Source organism: Triticum aestivum, chromosome 6D (genome assembly GCF_018294505.1).
Source record: "Triticum aestivum cultivar Chinese Spring chromosome 6D, IWGSC CS RefSeq v2.1, whole genome shotgun sequence".
Classification (NCBI taxonomy): Eukaryota; Viridiplantae; Streptophyta; class Magnoliopsida; order Poales; family Poaceae; genus Triticum; species Triticum aestivum.
The window spans coordinates 352,351,863-352,375,555 of NC_057811.1; positions in this window are offsets into that span (position 1 = coordinate 352,351,863).

Consider the following 23,693-nt stretch of genomic DNA (forward strand, 5'->3'; position numbering starts at 1 on the left):
GGGTATTGGGAACTAGTTGAGGTAGTACCTATTACCTGTTTTATTATCAAACCATTGGGAGTTACCTCTATGTTTGCTTATATTGCTATGCTATGCTCGTAGACGTGGATTGGGTTTGAGTGAATTTTGCATGACAGATGTGAGATTGTTAATTAATGGTTCAACTTAAGGTGGCTACTTAAATAAACAGTGGGTGGATTGAGGCACCTGGAGAACCCAGTGCTGCCTGTATTTTTGGATATCCCGGAGTACCCGTGGGATCATCCTATGGACCGCCACCCAGGCTCAAAGGGATCATGAGATCATTCATGCTAGAAACTTTCGTGTGCAGCCACAAGCTATTATGGGCTCTAGCATAGTTGATTAAGTTGTGTGAGCTCTTGAAGAGGTAGACTAGCAGATGTAGGGGATGTAGGTGGTACGGTCTACCCAGAGTAGAGAGTTAACGCTTCTGAAAGACTGTGTCTCGGTCATCCGTTTCTCAAACATCATGCAGTGCGAGAATCAAGCGGAGGCGATCGAGTCTTGTGGGGAAAAGTGCACAAACCTCTGCAGAGTGTACAAGCTAATCATGATTAGCCGTGTCCCCGGTTATGGACATCTTGAGTATCTAGTTCTTGGATTATCCCGTTGATCTCATCATGTTACTTTAATTAATTTTGTTGGGTTAATGATGTTACTTAATTGGGATTGAGTTGGAGGTACCTTCTCAATGTTTAACAATCACCATGATAGTTAAATAAAATTTATTCCTTTGCAGTAGGGAAAAATTGTCTTTTCGCAAAAATATTATAACCATAGAGTTTTTCCACCAGCCATATATGCATGTAGTATAGCATTATTATGTTCATTACTCTCTATGTGTTACATTGCCAGCATATTCCATGTGCTGACCCGTTTTCGGGCTGCAACGTTTCATGTTGCAGGATTCTTACGACGAGTAAGTGATACGTTAGGGTTACGATTTCTTCACTCAACTCTGCCGTTGGTGTTGATGGGAATCCACAACCTTGTTACTTCCGCTATTTGGATTGGGGTAATAGTATTTACGTTACTTTATACATGTGATTTACCTCTGTTATAAATCCTCGAGTACTGTGTGTGTCAGCATACCGATCCAGGGATGACACTTAAGCACAGAGACTTGATCCATTCGGGTCGGGTCGCTACATCCTGGCAGCGCTTTCTTTAAAGCCATTAAGCTAGGCATAAAGTGCTCAAGTAATGGATCCACCCGGATCCCAAGGTATATCAAAGCCAATTTTAATTAACAATGATTTGTAATTTAGTAGTGAGCACAAAGTAACATATATCATGTAATGACAAAGTCTAACTCTCTTCCTATGCATCGGCATGTCATAAAAGAACAATTCATGCACACAAAGTAAAGGTCAATGCATAGTATAAACAGTTTCTTGCAATTTTATCATGTGGGAAACATAGAGAGGTGGAGATATAGTTCCTCTCTCATAATAATTGCAAGTAGGAGTAGCAAGCACATGCATATTATATCTATCAAAATAATCATGTGTAGCGGTAAAAGGCAACCCATCAATATAATCCTTAATAAGTGCAAACTTCTGTGATATAGTGTAGTCAGGAGAATTCAAAAAGATAATAGGACTATCATGCGTGGGTGCATTAGCAACAATTTCATGTTTAACATAAGGAACTATAGCAAGTTCATCTCCATAAGCATAATTCATATTGGCATCTTGGCCACAAGCATAGCAAGCATCATCAAAAATGGATATTTCAAACGAGTCGGCGGGATCATAACAATCATCATTGCAATCATCCTTCGGTAAGCACGAAGGGAAATTAAACAATATATGAGTTGAAGAGTTACTCTCATTAGAAGGTGGGCACGGGTAGCTAATCCGCTCTTCCTCCTTTGGTTCTTCGCTCTCCTCATCATCTTTTTCATCCAATGAGCTCACAGTGCCATCAATTTCTTCTTCCATAGACTCCTGCAAAATATTAGTCTCTTCTTGGACAGCGGAGACTCTCTCAATAAAATCATCAATATTAGAATTGAATTCATAATTCTCATAGCAATATTTAAGGATATCCAAATTTTCACGTCTATAAACCGAATCATCAAAATCTTCAAACTCTTTAAACAAAGATTCAATTTCACATGCACCCTTAAAAGCAACAAATTCTTCTATTCGTTCCACATCATAGTAATCTTATATACCTCTAGCATAAGAAGCCAAGGTTTCATTATCATTAAATTTGCATGAAAAGGGAAGGTGTGGAGCCTTCATCCTAGAGCGACAAGTATAATCATATCTCAAGCATAGTTGCCTAGCATACCAATACAACATATAAATTTGATCCCATAATAGTTTCCCTTTTGAGTCAAGCGATAATCCCTAAAGTATTCACGTTGATCCAACGTGTCTCCCATAACATAATTGAATGGGGTTTTCTCAGGATTATCAAAGTAGTACATAATATCTTTGACATAATGAGCATCGAGGGTTTTAGGAGGTTCCCCATCTCCATGAGTAGCAAGTACACCTAATTTTTTTTGTATTTCATGTTCCATATCCATAACTAAAGATAGAGAACAACTTGGAACAGAAAATAAAAATTACTTAGTGATAAAGCAAACAAGCACACATGAGAATATTCACCCCACACTATAACTCCCCGGCAACAGCGCCAAAAAAAGGTCTTGATAATCCACAAGTATATGGGATCAACTGTAGCCTCTTTCGATAAGTAAGAGTGTCGAACCCAACGAGGAGCTAAAGGTAGAACAAATATTCCCTCAAGTTCTCTCGACCACCGATACAACTCTACGCACGCTTAATGTTCGCTTTACCTAGAACAAGTATGAAACTAGAAGTACTTTGTAGGTGTTGTTGGATAAGTTTGCAAGAATATAAAGAGCACGTCAATAAGAACTAGGGGCTGTTTAGATAAAGACACAACTAAGTTAGTTTTAGTAGAGAGCTTGTTGTCACACAAGAAAGTTATTTGTCCCTAGGCAATCGATAACTAGACCGGTAATCACTATTGCAATTTTATTTGAGGGAGAGGCATAAGCTAACATACTTTCTCTTCTTGGATCATATGCACTTATGATTGGAACTCTAGCAAGCATCCGCAACTACTAAAGATCATTAAGGTAAAACCCAACCATAGCATTAAAGCATCAAGTCCCCTTTATTCCCATACACCATGACCCACTTATCCGTGTTTGTGTTTCAGTCACTCACGCAACACAGACAATAAGCAAACCATGAACGTATTGCAACACCCTATAGCGGGAATCCCTCACGCTTGCGCAACACGGAGAGCACCATAGGACATCACCAATAATAAAAGATGCAACTCAAACCAATCACGATCATCAATTAACCCATAGGACAAAATGGATCTACTCAAACATCATAGGTTAGCCATACACTACTAGGTAAAACCTTATACACAGAACTTTAGCAGTAGCGCTGGACAAAACAGGGCGCTACTGCTATTTAGTAGTAGCGTTTTTAAATAGACCGCGCTACTGCTACTACTTTAGTAGTAGCGCGTTCTTCCAAAGCGCGTTGCTGCTATATTTGTACTGGGCGCTGATGGCTAGCCCCACTTAGAAGTAGTGCGTATCACTGACAAGCGCTACTGCTACGGACCGCAGCAGTAGCGTATTTCTCTGAAACGCGCTACTACTTACTTTCCTTATCCTAGAGCGGTTCACCCTCTCACACTCACTCCCTCTCACTCGCTCTCGCCCGTGCCGAACCCGTACGTCGTCCACCGCCACTGCACTGCTCCTCGCCGAGGTACTCGCTCCTCCCCCCTCCTCCTCCGGCTCCCCTCCTCCCACGGCCCCTCTCCCTCCTCCTCCGGCCACCCCCTCCCTCCTCCTCCTCCGGCCGCCCCCTCCCCCTCCACCCCCGCCCCCTCCCTCCTCCTCCGGCCGCCCCCTCCCTCTCTTTTTTTCTGTTTTTCACTGTAGTTTTTTACTATTGTATAATGTAGTTATTTTACTATTTTTAGTAAGTGTTTAAAATAATTAGTAAGTAAATTAATAAACTAGTTGAACTAGTTTAGTTTTAGTAAGAACTAGTTGAATTAATAGAACTAATGTATTTTTAGTAAGAAAATTAATATAACTAGTTGAACTAGTTTATTTTTAGAAAGAACTAGTTTATTTCTATTTATAGTAAGTTTATATTTAGTAAGAACTAGTTGAATTAATAAAACTAGTTGAACATGTCACATTTGTTGCTATTTTTTTAGTTTAAGCAATTATTTCCGCATCGACGTCGACGATGCCTATCCCGCATCGTCGTCGTCGATACTCGTTGTTCGCTAGGGTTTTATTTGTATTAGTGATGTTATATGTATGATACTATTCGGGATGTATTAGTGATAACTTATAGGGTTTTTGTTTTTGCAGAAATCAAGGAGCCCCTCCATCATCCCCGCCATCGTCCCCGTCACCGACCCCCTCCGACCTCGAGGTGAGACCAGCCAAATCTCCATGTCAATATGAGTCCTATAAGATATGATGTAGATAAACTTGTGTTGCACAAATAGGATATGTGGTTGCCCAAGTGGCCGGTCATGTTCAGGTTACACCTCCGAGTGGCCTATGTTTTGCCGGAGTGTTGATTAATTTCCGTTCCGGCAAATTTCAGGCGCTCGATATGTCCTGTTTTAGCAAAGGTCATGCCGGAATTTTCCGTGAATTTCGGCATGACTTGTGCTAGAATATGTCGGAAATATCAAGTGTCCTGGATTTTCTAGAAAGATAATTAAACAATATTTCGGGTTGACTTTAAGTCTGTCGAGTCTCCACCATATATGAGAGGATGAAGAATCCCGACTATTGTCATGGGGGTAGCTTCTCCTTCGTTCCCGTGTGCTAGACAATTTGGTGTAATGCACTCGGGGACGAAAGGAGGAGCTACCATCACCGACGGTCGAATCTATACACCACGTGAGCTGAGAGTTTTCAAGAAAAGACTTGACAGACCAATAGTTAACCCGTGATGAATAATGAACAAGCTGAGAGTTTTAATTGTACAAGTTTAATCTTTGAATTTTGAACATAGGAAATGTCGTCGGACGAACAAGGTCTCGGCGAGTGCTCCTAGTGCGGCGACAACCAGGGTTTCTGCGACATGCCTCACCAGGACGAAGGTCGGCGCTTCAGCATTAACCTCGAGGAGGCCTTCGATTGTGATATGGTAAGCTACGACGCAAAGTGTTTTTTTCGTAATTAAGCTCGACTTCTACTACTTCAACGTGTAATTTTCATCTTTTACAATTCGACTAGCTTATCCCATGCCATGCAAGACACTATGTGTTGGAGAGGATGGGTTTTGAAGATCATGAGAGGAATGAAACAAAGAAAATTAACCTAAGGACCCATCATGGTATGGATTTTGAGGTAAATCTATACAACTCTGAGAGCGTATCCCATTTTGGTTGCCCGGGTTGGGAAGCACTTTGTAAGATGTATGATTTTCAAGAGGGTATGTTTGTCACCATGGATCTTGGTGATCCTGACATCGACCAAGACAATTTGGACATTTGAGTCCTTGTTAATACGCTTCCAATTCTACCGCTATGTGAGTTCCTCAAACATAGTTATTAAGTAATTTATATTGTTTATTTCAAAATAGTTGACAGCTTATTTTCATTGATAGCTTACTTACATTCTTCAAAGAATGTGTGGAACATGGTAGACAGAACCAACTACACCGATGGCTCTGAGTTAACTTATCAGGAGAAAAGTCATCTGGTCGCATATTGTACTTATCTTGAGAATTACAATGCCTTTTATCGAACTCCTCCAAATTGTGGTCAATACGTGCCACTAGTGGATGTGTTGAACCACGATAACTTCCATGGAGATATCCTGGTAAGATTTTTTACTATTACGACATCCGTGCATCTTTTGCATACTTCTAAAACTAGTACATCATTGCTAACTACGAAGTTATTACTATGTTTTTCAACAGAGAATCCTGATGGTTTGTGGGCCTCATTTGATGTATCAGAATGGTCGCCTTGATGTTTTGAACATACAGCCAGGTCATTCTACGAATCTCACCTGTCCATACCAGATTTCTAAAACCGGTGAACACATGCTAATCTTAGAATGGAAAAAAATGTATGGACAGTCGTAAGGAGGTTCTTGGAAGCAACATTGTGCGAAAGGCAAGAATTGGAGACAGGATAATCTCCATTCTCCATAATGGAGAGTCAGGGGCTATCTTGTTTTATGCTATTTTACCTCAGATAATATAGTAGGTCCTAAGAGAATGTAGAAGGTCCTATGAGGTACAATATGTTTATAAGAGTTGATGATGATGAGTAGTTGTGATTATGTCTAGTGACCAACTTGTATGTGATGTCTCATTGATGAAAACGATGATCATGAGGAGGTGTTATATGACAATGATGTATTATGATGATAAGTTGTTAATGATATGATGATGATGATGATATATTATATCATTGGGTGAAAGAACCGCGGATTAGTTTCAAGTGGATGTCCATCCACTTGAAACCAGTCCACGGTTCTTTCTCCCAGTGATGTAATAACTCATTATGATGTAAAATCATTCTCTAAATTGATGCGGTATGAAAACTTGTATAAAGGAGTATGAATACAAAATGAAATAAAAAAGAAATACGGAATAATAGTAGTAGCGCGTGCTAGGAGAAGCGCTACTACTAATTACCAGTAGCGCTCATAGTATAAAGCATTACTACTAAGTCGATATAGCAGTAGCGTGGTCCAACCCACGCTACTGCTAACCTTTAGTTGTAGCGCCTTACTAGTAGCACCGCACGCCGCACTACTAATAGGCTTTAAACACGCGCTACTGCTACGGTTTTCCCTAGTAGTGATACATCATTGGGAAATAATATATAGCGTTGAGCACCATGTTTAAGTAGAGATTACAGCGGGTAAAAGAGGAGTTACACCGCTGCATAGAGGGGGGGAAAGTTGGTGATGACGGCGGTGAAGTTGTTGGTGTAGATTGCGGTGATGATGATGGCCCCGGCGGCGTTCCGGCGCCACCAAGAGAGAGGGGGAGAGGGCCCCACTTCTTCTTCTTCTTCCATAACCTTCTCCCCAGATGGGAGAAGGGTTTCCCCTCTAGTCCTTGGTCTCCATGGCATGGGAGGGGCGAGAGCCCCTCCGAGATTGGATCTGTCTCTCTATCTCTCTCTGTTTTTGCGCTCCCAGATCTGGCCTTTCACCGTTTCTTTTGTAACCGGAGATCCGTAACTCCGATTGGATTAAAATTTGAACACGGTTTTTATCCGGATATTAGCTTTCTTGCGGCGAAAGAAGGGCAACAACCGCCTTACGGGGTGTCCACGAGGGTCAGGGGCGCGCCCCTGCCTCGTGCCCCCCTCGGGCATCGTCTCGCGTTGATTCCACTTCCCAAAAATCAGATATATTCCAAAAAATCTCCTTCCGTTTTTATTCCGTTTGGACTCTGTTTGATACGGATTTTCTGCTAAACAAAAAACATGCAACAAACAGGAACTGGCACTGGGCACTGGATCAATATGTTAGTCCCAAACATAGTATAAAAAGTTACCAGAAGTATATGAAAGTTGTAGAATATTGGCATGGAACAATCAAAAATTATAGATACGACGGAGATGTATCAATCCCTTCGAAGCTGCCCTTCAAGAAATCAAAACCACCATACGCAAGCCCCACGGTGTGCGCCAACTATCATGGAGTTTTCACCGCAGATGTCCTAGCAAAAGGACTTAGTTGTTGAGCCATGGCGACGTGGTTAGCTTAAAGGGGTTAAAATGGGACAAAGGACACGGGGAGTTTATACTGGTTCGGCCCCTTGCGGTGAAGGTAAAAGCCTAATCTAGTTTGAGGTGGTATTGCTAGGGTTTCGATTACCAGGGAGCCAATACTCTTTGCCCAGCTTTCGATCTGTGGTTTCTTGCCCTAAGCCGCTGCCGGGTCATCCCCTTATATACATGGTTGACGCCCTGTGGCCTAGTCCCGACCGGCTCATACAAACGTGTCCAGCTCGGTGACTTATCTTACATGCCTTATAATACAAGTTACATATACATGGCGGTTTATACTCATGGGCCTTAAGCCGCCTCTCGGTTTGGACCCTTTAACAGGACTACTTCATAAACCGCCGCCTCCACGTACCCATGGACTTTGTCTAGATGAACCGCCGTTGGGATAACCCGGCCCCTCCTGGGCGGGTCATATCCGATAGTTATATCCCCAACAATCATGGTGATTGTCGTCTACGGAAGATAGCAATTTGTCAAGTTCCCGACCGCTCTTGGGATTTAATGGAGTATTGAGTTGGTGCTATCTTCTACAAGCTTGTTGCCTTCCTTCATAGTTCAATTGGATGGATATTGCTCAAAAATCAGTTTCTATACACGGATGTGTACTGTGATGCAATTCAATACGAGGGTCTTGTGTTTGCTACCACCACTCGTGGCACTGTTTTTGCATGGAATCCTTATGCTTTCGGTACGTTTTTCTTCCAGCATAATTATAATTGTTTCATCCACATGCATGCGGGTTAGCTAGTTTCCCTTTACCAATTAACCTTCTTGTGTTTCCAAGGTCCTGTGAACATTCCACCACCTATACTTGAAAAAATTTATAACCAAGGGGGAGATGACGATGATGATGATCACGAGCATGAGGACCCATATACTCAGTGGCGCCTGGCAACATATTCCGATGGATCACCTCTTCTTGTCTGTATATAGGGCACTGCTGATGTTACTAAGGAAGCATGTGTTGTCTCCTATGGTAGCACTCTCCGGACCTATTCCAACATCCGTTGCAGGGTATTTGGGATGGATACTACTGTGCTAGCGCCAACACCTTCTCCCTGGTTTAGTATTGATACTCTTGGAGGAAACTCGCTCTTCCTTGGACAAAAGTATCCAATCATGGTGAAAGGCGATCCAGCTGCTGTTGACACAACGTTACTACCATTTATGAGAAGCAACTGTATCTATACCTCGGACATTGCTATGCTTCCCTACCGTGGCTATCACAATATGGGTCATGAAATAGGCCGCTTCAGCCTGGATGATCAGTCCTGCGTTGGTCTCGAGATTGACAGTAGCTGGCCCTTCCGAGACAAACTCTTCTGGTTGAAAGCAAGCGTTTCCAATGTCGAGGAGTGGTTGAGCTGAAGTTCATTTCATTGCTTGTTATTTGTTGTGTGATGAAAACTTTAGTATTTACTAGAATGTTTTGTTGGAACTAATCTATAATCCAACATGTATCCTCGTTGTCATTGTGTGTTGATGACTTGTTGTATGTAATTAATGGTACATTTGCATATGCATGTCATAAACTCAATTTATAAATGGCTTTCGACTCACTTCTTGGAGTGTTAGTGCCATAATAGTATAGCCAGCATCCGTAGTAGTATGAAGTTGCCACATCACATAGAGCCAACCAATAGTTAGTTCTAGTTAGATCAACTAGAGCTAGGTGTGGCACGGAGGCTGAGAAATATGGTGATAGCGTGACTGCGTGAGGTGGGCTTGTACGTAGTATGACGTAGGCACAAGGCTTGCCGTGTTTCCTACTCCTCCGGTCTAAATGTGGAGAAGATTTGGTCGCGTTCTTCCTCCTTTTGCCGACACGTGGGACATCCAGCATCCAAGTCATGTCATGCAAGAAAATGGAGTGGCAGTTAAAGCCACGTGATGTGCATCTTGGGTTAAACTGTAAATAGAATCATACTACTCTTGAGTTACTCCAAAAGCAGCCACTGAAGATATTTATTGGATTTGTTTTTCATCAACAGCATGTTGAGGTGAAGGATGTGCAGGTTCAGTGGGTCCTCTTGTGTTTACACTGACATGTGGGACCGCATGTGATACGTCTCCATCGTATCTACTTTTCCAAACACTTTTGCCCTTGTTTTGGACTCTAACTTGCATGATTTGAATGGAACTAACCCGGACTGACGCTGTTTTCAGCAGAATTGCCATGGTGTTATTTATGTGCAGAAACAAAAGTTCTCGGAATGACCTGAAACTTCACGGAGATTATTTTTGGAAAATATAAAAATATTGGTTAAAGAATCAAGGCCAGGGGCCCACACCCTTGCCAAGAGGGTAGGGGGCGCGCCTGCCACCCTGGGCGCGCCCCCTGCCTCATGGGCCCCCTGGTGCTCCACCGACCTCAACTCCAACTCCATATATTCGTGTTCGGGAGAGAAAAATCACAGAGAAAGATTCATCGCGTTTTACGACACGGAGCCGCCGCCAAGCCCTAAACTCTCTGGGGAGGGCTGATCTGGAGTCCGTTCGGGGCTCCGGAGAGGGGAATCCGTCGTCGTCGTCATCATCAACCTTCCTCCATCACCAATTTCATGATGCTCACCGCTGTGCGTGAGTAATTCCATTGTAGGCTTGCTGGACGGTGATGGGTTGGATGAGATTTATCATGTAATCGAGTTAGATTTGTTAGGGTTTGATCCCTAGTATCCACTATGTTCTGAGATTGATGTTGCTATGACTTTGCTATGCTTAATGCTTGTCACTAGGGCCCGAGTGCCATGATTTCAGATCTGAACCTATTATGTTTTCATGAATATATGTGAGTTCTCGATCCTATCTTGCAAGTCTAAAGTCACCTACTATGTGTTATGATCTGGCAACCCCGAAGTGACAATAATCGAGACCACTCCCGGTGATGACCGTAGTTTGAGGAGTTCATGTATTCAGTATGTGTTAATGCTTTGGCCCGCTACTCTATTAAAAGGAGGCCTTAATATCCCTTAGTTTCCGCTAGGACCCCGCTGCCACGGGAGGGTAGGACAAAAGATGTCATGCAAGTTCTTCTCCATAAGCACATATGACTATATTCGGAATACATGCCTACATTACATTGATGAATTGGACCTAGTTCTGTGTCACCCTATGTTATGATTGTTACATGATGAACCGCATCTGGCATAATTCTCCATCACCGATCCAATGCCTACGAGCTTTTCACATATTGTTCTTCGCACTTTTCCGTTGGTACTGTTACCATCACTACAAAACCCAAAAATATTACTTTTGCTACCGTTACCGTTACTTCCATACTACTGTGCTACTAAATACTTTGCTGCAGATACTAAGTTATCCAGGTGTGGTTGAATTGACAACTCAACTGCTAATACTTGAAAATATTCTTTGGCTCCCCTTGTGTCGAATCAATAAATTTGGGTTGAATACTCTACCCTCGAAAACTGTTGCGATCCCCTATACTTGTGGGTTATCAAGACTATTTTCTGGCGCCGTTCCCGGGGAGCATAGCTCTATTCTTTGAGTTACTTGGGATTTATATCTGCTGGTCACTATGACGAACTTGAAAGACGAGAAAACAAAAATTTATCCCTCAACTACGAGGGGAGGTAAGGAACTGCCATCTAGCTCTGCACTTGATTCACCTTCTGTTTTGAATAAGCTTGCGACACCTAAACCTGCTTCTGCTATTAATTCTGATATGTCGCATGTTATTGATGATGCCACTTCTGTTATGCATGATACTTATGATGAAACTACTTCTATGCTTGATACTACTGTGCCAGTTTGTGAATTTCTTGATGAACAACTTGCTAGGGCTAGAGAGCATGGAATTACTGAAACTGATAATATTGATGAAAGAGATGATGAAGACTCTCTCCCTAAATATGAATTGCCTATTGTGCCTGAGGGCTATGTTATGGATGAAGAAACTGCTAGAGACTTTCTTGCTTGCAATGATAGAAGTGATCTTAAGAAATTATTAGTTAAGTTGAAACAAAAAACTCTGAATGCTAGAATGAAATATGATCCTGCTTATGCTACTTCACCTATCTTTGTTACTGATAAAGATTATGAACTCTCTGTTGATCCTGATATAATTACTTTGGTTGAGTCTGATCCTTTTTATGGCTATGAATCTGAAACTGTTGTGGCACATCTTACTAAATTAAATGATATAGCCACCCTGTTCACTAATGATGAGAAAACTCGCTATTACTATATCCTTAAAATATTCCCGTTCTCATTAAAGGGTGATGCTAAGATATGGTTTAATTCTCTTGATCCTGGTTGTGTGCGTAGTCCCCAGGATATGATTTATTACTTCTCTGCTAAATATTTCCCCGTTCATAAGAAACAAGCTGCTTTAAGGGAAATATATAATTTTGTGCAAATTGAAGAAGAGAGTCTACCACAAGCTTGGGGAGGCTACTCCAATTACTTAATGCTTTGCCTGATCATCCTCTCAAGAAAAATGAAATACTTGATATCTTTTATAATGGACTAACCGATGCTTCGAGAGACCACCTCGATACTTGTGCTGGTTCTGTTTTCAGGGAAAGAACACCAGATGAAGCTGAAATTCTATTGAATAATATGTTGACCAATGAAAATAATTGGACACTTCCTGAGCCAACTCCTAAGCCAACTCCAAAGAAAAGGGGTGTTCTATTTCTCAGTCCTAAAGATATGCAAGAGGCAAAGAAATCTATGAAAGAAAAGGGTATTAAAGCTGAAGATGTTAATAATTTACCTCCTATTGAAGAAATACATGTTCTTAATTTACCGCCTGTTGAAGAATTATATGGTCTTAATTCATCACCTATTGAAGAAACACATGGTCTTGATAACCCGACACGGGTAGTAAAGGTAAATTCTCTCTATAGATATGATAAAGCTGAAATGCCTCCTACTAAGTTTGCTAGCCAATGTTTGGATGAGTTTGAGAACTTTATGGTTAAGCAAGAAGATTGTAATGCTTATTTTGGTAGACAATTTAAACAAAATGCTTATATGATTGAACACTTGGGTTATTATATGTCTAGAGTTAAAGGTGAACTTAAGCTCATTAGTAAACATGCTTCTATGGTTACCACTCAAGTAGAACAAGTACTTAAAGCTCAGAATGATTTGCTCAATGAATTGAATAATAAGAATAATGAGTATGCTGTTAGAGTGGCTACTAGAACTGGTAAAATGACCCAGGAACCTTTGTATCTTGAAGGCCATCCTAAGAGAATTGAGCAAGATTCTCAGAGAAATAATGTAGATGCACCTAGTCCTTCTAAAAAGAAGAAAAAGAAAAAACGAGAGGGCTTTGCATGCTTCTAGTGAACCTGTTGCTGAAATACCTGAGAATCCAAATGATATTTCTATTTCTGATGCTGAAACACAATCTGGTAATGAACATGAACCTAGTGATAATGTTAATGATAATGTTCATAATGATGCTCAACCTAGCAATGATAATGATGTAGAAGTTGAACTTGCTATTGATCTTGATAACCCACAATCAAAGAATCAATGTTATGATAAGAGAGACTTTGTTGCTAGAAAGCACGATAAAGAAAGAGAACCATGGGTTCAGAAACCCATCCCTTTTCCTCCTAAACCATCGAAGAAAAAGGATGATGAGGATTTTGAGCGCTTTGCTGAAATGATTAGACCTATCTTTTTGCGTATGCGATTAACTAATATGCTTAAAATGAATCCTTATGCTAAATATTTGAAAGAAATTGTTACAAATAAAAGAAATATACCGGAAGCTGAAATTTCCACCATGCACTACACAAAAAATACACTTCCGTGATGATAGGTGTTTGTCACAGTAGGCCGCATTTTTTGTCATGCATGTACATCCATGACAAATTTATGACAGAATCAAGATAGTCATACCTGTGCAGTCGTAGAAGTCTTCCATGACATTACCAAAATTATCATCACAAAAGTGTCCACTTCCATGACGATAAATCGCGCGTCACAGAAGTGCTTTCATCAAGGGTGACCGACACGTGGCATCCACTGTAACGGAACGCCGTTAAGCTATCGGGTCAGGTTTTGGATCTAATAACCCGTTAACAGCCCCGACCAATGGGGATTTTCCACGTGTAAAATCATCATTGGCTGGAGGAAACACGTGTCGGCTCATCGCTGGGACAGATGTCATCCACTCATTGGAAAGAAGGTGCCTATGATACGTCGACACGTGGCACGGCCCAACAGAGGCCCATTCCTATGAAAATGCCGGCCCTTTTGACTTGGTCAAAAGGTGGCGGGCCATCCCATGGAAAGCCTGTTAACGGCCTGTTCGCATATAGCCCATTTACAGCCCGCTAACCCAAGGCCCATTACGCCCTATTCGAATTAGGCCCAGTAGTGTCATCTTGGCCATCCAATATGATTCCAGCTCGTTTTCACTTCTGGCCCATGTATGGCCCATGACGTCTCTCGGCCCATATGAGGCCCTATGTAACTCTTGGCCTTTTAACGGCCCATGGTGAAACTGGCCCGTAATGAACAGTGTATCACTTTACACCCATTAACGGCCTGTGGTGAAACTGGCCCGTACAGAAGAATGTATCACCTTATACCCATTAACGGCCCGTTATTCCGTTGGGCCGTTTCCAGACCATGTTATCTTTCGGCCTTCTCAGAGCCCATTTATTCATGGGCTATTTTCCAGCATTCGTTTACTTACGGCCCGTTACTGTCATTTTCTGCTTGTGGGCCAAATTCAGCCCGTGGTTACAGTCGACCCGTTTGTGGTCCGTTAATATGTTGGGCCGTTTTCATAGCATCATCAAATACGGCCTATTAATGATGGCCCGTTATGGTCGGCCCATGAATGGACGATTCCAACTCTAGCCCGTTTACGGCCAGAATGAGGTCTGTTTGGCCCATGTTTGGCCAATCGATCATACGACCCGTATAAGGCCCATTGATGATATGGCCCGTAGAAGGCCCATTGTTTCTACGGCCCGTAGAAGGCCCACTGTTTCTACGGCCCGTAGGAGGCCCAGTGTCACTACAGTAAATATTAGCCCATGGTTATTGTGGCCTACTTTTAAAAAATAGGTTATTGTAGCCACTAGCAAACCGCAGAAAAAGAACTGCACTGACTACAAGCAAACAAATAAACAAGACAACAAGGAAATAAATAAGCAAGCAACTTACACTAGGCTATCACGGCTATTACACATATTACATCCACTGGGCATCAAAGTTCGCCACCAGTGCAAATATAGGGAACACGGCAGCATATAAACGCCGCAGCAAAACAAGTCCAGAACTGAAACCACTTCAGAAGAGCTCAAGAAACAATATCCTGGGTACCCATAATGCTGGCAAGATGCTTAGCAAGATTATTAACTTTCTCTTGTTTGGCGCTTAAGTCCTCCAGCGCTTGCTGTTGCACCAGAAAGTATGCATCTGAATTCTGCAGGGACTTCCTCAGTCCTTCGGCTTCTTGTCGCATAACACCTGATCGATGTCTTTCAACTTGAAGTTGAGACTCAAGAAGCCGAACTGATTCAGGCAACGAGTTCGAAGAGCTGGTGCCAGCAGTGGTAGCCAGTAACCCGAACACTACATCAAGACAGGACTTTGGGGTTGTCTCAGTGTCTTCAATATAGTTTTTATCAGCTTTCTTGGAGACCAACAGGGATGTCTCACTATCTTGAACCTTATCTGCATTACTTCCTTTACCATTGCATAACAGGGTACTCTTCTCCAATATTTTATCCGCGTTCTAAAAGAGAAACAAACAAACACATCTCAGGTTTACAATGTAGTATATGAAACTCATTTTGGTAAACCAGTTCAGTAGTAAGGTGGACAGGATAACAGCATGAAACAAACATATATCTATGTAGTATGGTCACTGTATGGTCTATATCATTCTAGTTTATGTTGCCAAATCAAGATAGATACAGTTCGAATCATATCTATTTAAGACAAAGCAGCATAGACAGAATATAAGTGTGGGAAACTACACAGCAATAACAACACTTGTAATGTGCATGGCATGAAAACATAACTGTTTATTCAATTGAAACTGAAATCAACATAGAGCAAGTTACAACAGCAAACAGCCAAACACGTTGAAGAAACAGGTTTAAAACATACCTGTTGCGCCATTGGAGTTTCAATTGCATCCTTCAAATTTGAAATTAGTTGGTATCAGTAAATACAGTGATGCAAGAGCAAAGTAGTATGAACCATAGCTATGGAACCTGACCTGAGAACAATTCTTCTTCTGCTTTAAGCATTGACTTCGGGTTCGGAGTGGTGGTCCTCGTGATTTGGGCACTGCAGTTGCCTTACTAACTGCTCGTGTTTGGGTGCTCTGTGGTGGAGACGGTGCTGTGTCAACGGGAACTGGGTGTCTATCTGCCGGGGTTGGGGTTAGAAGGGGTGTAGCTGGTTCTGTGTCCAACTGGGTAGGGGTACAATCTGCATGAGTGTGGGTTATGTGTGGTGGGGCTGGTTCTTGGGCAAGTACAACCGTGGTTCTATCTGCATCGACAGGTAGCACGATCTTTTCTGAAGACCGTGTTTTTACTCCCACAGATGCTGCCATCACTCCCTCCAATTGAAATGGCTGATAAACAAGAAAAGTGATTGAATGTACAGACATTGTAAGATAGACAGGTGCAATGGATAGTAGGGAAGAAAATAGGGCATGAAATAATTCACATTTATGTTGTCTAAGCAAACAGAATAGCAGGACCTAATTTCACATATATGATGGCTAATTAAACAGGATAGCATGACACAATTTCACATGTATGATGGCTAACTAAACATGATAGAATGACATACTTCAAAATATGATGACTATGTAAACAGGATGACATGATATAACTATACGATGTGTCTATTAAAGTGGTTGGCATGCCATAAATCACAAACATGTCGTCGATGGAAACATGATGGCATGATATAATTCACGGATAGAATGACATAATTTAAAATATGATGACTATGTAAACAGGATGAGATGATATAACTATATTATGTCTTTAGAAAATGGGTTGGCATGCCATAATTCAGATACATGCTGTCTATGTAAACATCATGGCATGACATAATTCAAATATATGATTTATATACTAAGGAAGTGAGCAGAGGGCAATCACATATATGATGTGTCAACTAAGGAGATGGCATTCAATATTGTGTATATGATGTAAAAACTAAGCATTGCAATACAACATATGCATTATATGAGTACTATAACCCTGCCAAGTTTGAGCATACACCTCAGGGGGATAATAGGACTGGTCATCTGCCTCTGAATCCTCCTCTGAAGAGCTATCTGTAACCAGCAAGATATCCGCTTCAGCAGGTAGCATTGTCTGCTCTGAAGACCTTGTTTGCACTCCAAATTTCTCCATCACCAATTCAAATGGATGATGCACAGGAAGAGCAGTTGAATATACAAACATTGTCGACAAAAGCAATGAGAAATACAAAAAAAGGACGGCATGATATAATTCACATATATGACGCTTGCCTAAACAGCATGGCATTGCATAATTCACATACATAATGCCTTGCAACAAGATAACATTGCATAATTCACATATATAATGTCTTGCAACAAGATGGCATTGCATAATTCACATATATGGTAATTAGACACTAAACAGGTGGCATTCACACAAAGTATGTCTAAAGTAAGCAAATGACATAGCAATGCAAGATACCATACGCACGATATGAGCAACATAACCCTTCCAACTTAGGGCATGCACCACGGGGGGGGGGGGGAATATGACTGGTCATCTGTCTCTGAATCCTCCTCTGAGGAGCTATCGGTAACCAGCAAGACATGCGCTTCGTCAGATAGCATTGTCTGCTCTAAAGACCTTGTTTCCACTCCAGATTTTTCCATGACTGTGCCGAATGGCTGATGCATAGGAAGAGTAATTGAATGTACTAAAATTGTTCACAAATTTAACACGTAATAAAAAAATGATGGCATGATATAATTCACATATAAGATGACTGGCTAACCAGGGTGGCATTGCAAAATTCACATATATGATGCCTGGCTAGACAAGATGGCATTGCATGATTCACATATACGATAAAGAAACTAAACAGATGGCATTGACACAAAGCATGTCTAAACTAAGAAGATGACATCTTTAATGTATACAGTAAGCAATGCAAGGCACCATATGCATGATATTACCAACATCAGCATGCCAAGTTAGAGCGAAGACCTCATGGGGTAAATAGGAGTGGTCTTCTCCTTCTGAATCCCCCTCAGAACAGTTATCTTCCTCTTGATTACGATCCAAAATGGGTGGAGGGGGGCTGCCTTTGCGCCCACCATGGAACGATGTCTGCATGAAATTTTATTGCCACGCAAGGCTCGTCTCTTTTGCTCTACATGATCAGTTCCATTGTGTACAATAACTGGCATGCATAGGAATAAAACATAGTGAGATTATGTAAGGAGTGCATGCACAAATCCAGAGTGATGGTAGCAAACTATGGATAGACCCAAAACCAATGATAGCAGGCAGATAATAGCTTTAGTTAAAAAATACAGATAATGGCTCCTTTAATGTTTGTTTGCACCCAACATGAAACTCATAGTAGACACCGGAGATTAACCAGATAGTAGACAGATAGTACTGATTGCTGCCCCAATATGTACCCCACAACCATTTAAAAAATCAAGTTTCAGCATTAGTTTGGACCTGACTCGGAGTCTAATAGGTGAACACGACGATAATGTAGCATGTCATCATATTAAGCGACGCATAACGTAAGCAGACACGAAAGAGTGCGACCTCTCTTGCGGACCCGTGTAGTCCTCAAGGTTATCTGCTCAGTTGATGATGGTAATGCAGTTGCCGTGGCTGCCGACGGCGGGGAAGAAGATCTGAGGCGGCGAAAGACAGTCTGGAGATCGGTTCCCTGTTGTGGTGAACCCTTCCGTCGTTGGAGCAGCTGAGCTGGGGTGGAACACATCGCCGCAGGAGCAGGACAAACCACACAAGGTTTTCTTTGACACATATCTATAACAGAAGTAATTGAGTAAGGGCTTGTTTGAATTTGAGGATTCTAACAATGCAGGGATAGGAAATAGACAAGAATAGGATAGGAATGCACGTGCAAAACAGATAATTTAAAACACAGGATTTCTGCCAATCTGGGTGTTTGATTCACAACAATTGGAAGATCACATGGTGCAAAAAAGCATGGTGAGATTAAGTCAAACCACAAGAAAATGTACGGTTATAATGCTATTATGCTACTATCTCTTAGTCTTGTGCTTGATGAATAGGAATATGAAAAGGAGGAGAAGTGGAGAATTCCTACGGTTTTTCCTTCAAGGAGACACTAAAGGAACAAATCCTACAGTTTTCCTTTGCTCCATTCCTTTGCACCAAATTCATGAAAAGTAGTACCATAGGAAACTTTCCAATTCTGATGTTTTTCATTCACTTTTCCTTTCAAGCACTGCGATTCTAGTAGGCAGGCTTGAGCAAGGAAAATCCTACACTAAAAAAATGTCTTTGTGCTACTTCTATTACTTTGGACCCAGGCCACTGCAATACTAGCTCAACTCCCAGGCCCATCGACAAATGCATAGCTCAAACGCGCACAGATAAATAATGATGGCATTCAAGAGAGTCCATCACGGATAGCTAAGTTGCCTGGTACCTCACTGCTTGTCATATAGTAGGATAAAATAATCATATTTCCCGTTACTACGAGTGCTCAGTGGATAATATATATAACCTGTAGAGTAAAAAAGAGATGCAACAAGTGTACAACCTCTTTGGCGAAGCCATGTCGATCTCAGCGTGATTGGGTTGGCCGGTGAGGATGCTCCGGCTGACTTGGCTGTCGGAGGAGGGGAAGAAGATCTTAGGCGTCTGGAGATGGAGCCCGAGGTACTGCTCCGCTGTGATGGAGGGTTTCGTCGTTGGAGCAGCTCCGGTGAGTTGTACGAAACCGAGGCTGAAGCAGGACAAGAGAGACAACGAACAATGTTAACCTGAGTGGAATTCTAATAGCATCTCCAATACATGACGTAAAATACATAACCACAAAGTGCTAGATGTAAAATACATCAGCCACTCATCTCTGAACTTAACTGTCGAAACGGAATTTAACTGTCGAAACTGAACTTAACTGTCGAAACTGAACTTAACTGTCGAAACTGAATTTTGCTGTCGAAACTGAATTTTGATGTCGAAACTAAACGCACTAGCAAGGTGAGGCTACACGTCGGTCGACTGACTTTTTCATCTCTGTTCAGTCGATTTTGCAGCTGTTGGATACGAAATCAAGGGCCTGCGGTTCATCTTCAACCTCCACCCCCTTGAGCCGCCAGCCACCACCGGGCAAACAGCAGCCCCCCGCCGCCCGCGGCCAGCGGTGCGCCGCCCCGCCCGCCCCGAAAACACTCCCCACCGCCGGTCCGCCGCCGCCCCAGCCATCCCTCTAGGCCCCCCTGTGCCAAGCTTTTTCTTCGGTGATCCCCATGCCACCGCCCCGCCAACGCCCCGCCACCGCCAGCGACCACCGCCCGCATCCTGAACCCTAAGATAGATAGTGGGGTACCTCTCCGGCGAGCCCCCCTCCCCGCTGCGGCTGGTTCTTCCTTCACCCTGGCGAGCCCCCCCCCCCCCACCCCCTGAAAATCGACTGACCCAAAAGTCGATTCAGTCGACTGAAGTGTAGCTAAATTAGAGCAGCATCGCAAGCAAGAGCAAGAGCGAGAGCAGCAGCGCGAGCAAGAGCAAGAGCGAGAGCAGCAGCGCGAGCAAGAGCAATAGCAAGAGCAGACCAGGCAGGGGACCGAGAGCAAGAGCAGAGCAGCAGCGCGAGCGAGAGCTAAAGCAGCAGCAGCTCCTACTGATGTGGATGTCGCCGCCGAGGGAGCGACGCCGTGGAGGAAGTGTCCGGCGACGCCGCCGTGGATGGAGCCGCGCCATGTCGGCTCGGGACCGAGCGCCGGCAGCACCGTGAGATCGAACCAGGAAGAAAACGCGGCGATTAGTGTACAACCTCTTTGGTGGCGCCGATTAGGCCGCAGCTTCATCCGAGGAAACGGTGATGATGATGCTCTTCCGGTGGTGCAGGTGAAGATGGCGGTGTGGGAATGGAGGTGGCGCGAAAGACGAGGGGAACGTCGGGGCAGCTCCTTGGAGGTGGAGGACGGGGTGGCTGAACCGGCGGGACGATGAGATCGACGACGGGTCCTCATCCGGTACGGTGGATGAGGGACGTCGAGGTGTTGCTGTGGACGACGTCGTCGAGGAAGAGGCTCCAGCTGGGTGGCGGACGGAGCAGGGTGTGGGGTTTCGTCGCGGGTTTTCGCGACCTCGGTGTATGAATGTGTGGGCGGATGAGATGGCAGTGGGAAACCATGGCTTCGAGACGCTCTTGTCCGAAATGTGGGGTAAGTTATGAAAGTACCCCCACCAATTTGAGGTGGTTTTTTCTGTTCAAGGGTACAACGGGCATTTCGCGTGTCGGGATTTCACAGGAGGTGGGAGTTTTCGCGCGCGTTGTAATTTCGGAATAGCAAGGCACGGGTTGAGATGGAGGGAGTTGTCGGAGCACAACGAGACAAAGATATATCTTAAATATTTCGGGCTAACAAGGCGCGGGTTGAAGAGGCGGGAGTTTCGCAGCACGATAGACAGAGACGCTAGCTTGAATTTTCGGCATAACAAGGCGCGGCTTGAAATTTCGGAAGAACAAGCTTAATGTGTACCCAAAAAAAGACAATTTGCACCTCAACACGCACAACACACACACAAACACCATTTAGACTAGAGTAAGGTACACGTGCATTGCACGCATGAGATTTGGCAACCAAATTATGAATAAATACCACATTATAGCATGCAAGCTTTGAGTCAGATATGCATAATGTAGATGTTCGTTTAATTCTTATAGTTCATTTCATTCAAAATCATCTAGTTTTTATAAGAAATCTAATATATTTTAAGATTCATGGAATTGTGCATCGTAAGACATAAAGTAAAAACAAATAATGGCAAATCATGTAGAAAAACATTTGGGCAATTCTGATACGGAAGATTCTAGAACAAATAAGAAGTGCTTGTGTTTTGATGTTTGTGCATTATGCTTAAGTTCAACCATGGAGTCTTCTAGATTATACATGTGGCGAAATCTGGTGGAATCTAGATGATATCCAACGGCCAGTAGTGCTCAAATTTACCATCTTTGGACCATCGGATTTGCCTCATCCAACGACCATCTTTCAAAGTTAAAGTTACCCGCACACAATATAAAAATATATAAAATATAATATATATAGGGGTATAGATATAGATATGTGATGCGAGAGCCGCCGATCATCTCCAATTAGAATAGTGTGTCCATGCACGGATGCGACGTGGCCAAATGATGTCTGCCATCGGTATCTCAAATTCAATGTGTATACATGACAACATGCTCGTTTCCAAACCACACCGTGCAGATCTCCGTTATATTCATGCATGCATGGGTTTCAAACATCAGGATCTCTTATTCAAATATTTGAATTCAACTTTACATTGATTATGACCTCACCTATTCTTTTACACCCACACAGTAGTCTTCTCTTTATAATTGTACCACTAACTTTCTCGCGTGCATGCATGCACACACACTACCAGTCGGCATTATCCATTGCACGCATACAATCTTTTTCTTCAGGTCGGTCTCCCATGAAGGCACACACCCACACACATCCCCATCTCCATCATATCGGGCATTCTTTATCTCTCACGCGTGCATGCGCAACGATCGATGTTCCTCTATGTATGTGTGTATATAGCTAGGTCTTTCATAGTTTTCCACACAAACCGATCAATCGATATATCCAGTGAGGTCTCACCCTCTTTCCCACGTCCACATCGATCAATCTATACCTCTCTATATAGGATTAACATATATAGCTAATACACCCACATTAATTATATATCCAACGTCCCCCTCTCATCATCCATGCCTTCCGCTTCATCTCTCATACGCGTGCACAATGGCGAAGACAGGGGCAGTAAGGGCCCTGCCCCCTCCCCCCTAACATCACTATATATCGAGGCTACTATGAATGTGATCATTAGACAATTGCCGCTAAAAATGGTTTAAGTTCATGAATTGACCCTCCTCGTAAAGGATTAGCAATGCTTGGCCCCCTAGCTCATTTATTTTTCATGGCTCCGCCACTGTGCGCAACAGCGCACGTGTTCGCCCCCTCTCTCTAAATATCGATCTCGCACTTGTGCATTCCTTCATAGTCTCCCTCCACTCGGCCCCTCGCACCATCTTCCAGCCCCCACTGGATTTTGCCACATGTACAATCTAGCAGACTCCATGGTTGAACTTAAGCATAATGCACAAACCTCAAAACAACAGTGGTTCCCTTTTGTTCTAGAATCTTCCGTATCATAACTGCCCAAACTTCTTTTCTAGTTGAATTGCCATTATTTGTTTTTACTTTATGCTTTACAACGCACAATTCCATGAATCATAAAATAGATTAAGGGCTTCTTTGATTCAAAGGATTCTCAAAGGAATTTTGGAGGATTCTAATCATTAGGAATTTTTCCTATCTTGGTTGTTTGATTCGTAGGATTGTAAACCAGAGGAATTTTTCCATATGATTCATTTGCACTAGATTTCATAGGAAACATCCCATCCACTCAAACCTCTTTGAAAGAATTCTGCGTTTTTTCTATGCACAATCAAACACTCGTACAATCTTGTAGGATTCAAGACGACATTCCACTATAATCCCATGTTTTTCCTATTCCCGCATTCTTAGCTCTTTTGTAAAAACTAATTGATTTTGAATGAGATGAACTATAAGAATTAAATGAAGGGCTACATTAGGCATATATGAGTCAGAG